This window comes from Crocodylus porosus, unplaced genomic scaffold (assembly GCF_001723895.1).
Source record: "Crocodylus porosus isolate Cpor-Errol unplaced genomic scaffold, CroPor_comp1, whole genome shotgun sequence".
In the NCBI taxonomy this organism is placed as follows: domain Eukaryota; kingdom Metazoa; phylum Chordata; order Crocodylia; family Crocodylidae; genus Crocodylus; species Crocodylus porosus.
The window spans coordinates 37,396,398-37,397,527 of NW_017728914.1; positions in this window are offsets into that span (position 1 = coordinate 37,396,398).

A 1,130-nucleotide genomic window follows, 5' to 3' on the forward strand; every position below is an offset into this window, starting at 1 on the left:
GGGCCTGCCCTGCTGCCCCTGACCATGCGAGTGGCCTCCTCTGGACCCTCTCCATGTTGTCCACATCCCTCCTGAAGTGCGGTGTCCAGAACTGGACGCAGTGCTCCAGCTGCGGCCTGACCAGTGCCGCACAGAGGGGGAGGATCACCTCCTTGGACCTGCTTTACTTTCCATTGCGCACAGGAGTCACCAGCCAGCGAGTGAGAACCGGGTCAAAGTTGAAGTATTTCTTTATTTCGAGGCAAGGGGTCCTGAGAAAGTGCTGGCAGCAAACCTGAAAGTCAGTTAAGACCCCTGAGAGCAACTTGGGTTTCGCACGTGCCACGTCAATGAGCTGTCCCAAAAATGCCCCAACATTTTGAGCACCTTTGCTATTATTTATAGCAGGTCACACAAGGGGTTATTGTACACTGGGCCACACTGAGCGACAGGAGGCTTCTTCCCCCCACAAGCAGAGGCCCAGGGACTCTGGCCCCCAAGCCCAGCCCCGCAGTTCCTGTGCGAAGCGGTTACAGCTGCTTTCCTCTGTCTGCAGCTGCTGCAGGGCCCGCGAGGAAGGGGCTGTGGTTAGCGCTGGGGGGCGCGGCGCTGTCGGCGGCGGGGGGAGCACGGGGCGTGCGACAGGAACCAGCACAGCTCAGTGGGGTGCGCGCAGCCGCCAGCGCGGGTCTGATGGCTCCCAGGAGGTCAGTAGAGGAGCTCCGTGGAGGGCCAGGGCCGGGGTCCTGCTCCGGCAGCTCCCGCGAGCCCCCCGCTGCTTCAGGCCGCGCGAGCAGGGGCAGCACCGCACCCCCACGCTTGCGCGGCCCCGGCACCAGCCTCGCTTCAAGGGGCTCTTCCACAGGACCCGCTGAGAAACCACCAAACTCCCCTCCTCCCCCCGGCCAAATCCCCCTTACTCCCCAAACTCCCCCCAAACTTCGCTTCCCCACCTCAAATACCCTCTTCCCCCCCCTGCCGGTGCGGCGATTCCGGGGGCGAGGGGGCGGTGCCGGGGGGGGCGGTGCCCGGCGGCTGACGCGCTCGGCGCTCCACTGTGCAGCCTAGGCGCAGGGCGCGAAGCGATGGCGGAAGGCCCCGTCCTGCTCAGCGACTCGGGCTCGGAGGGCGGCCGCGCCCCGCCGCGCCGC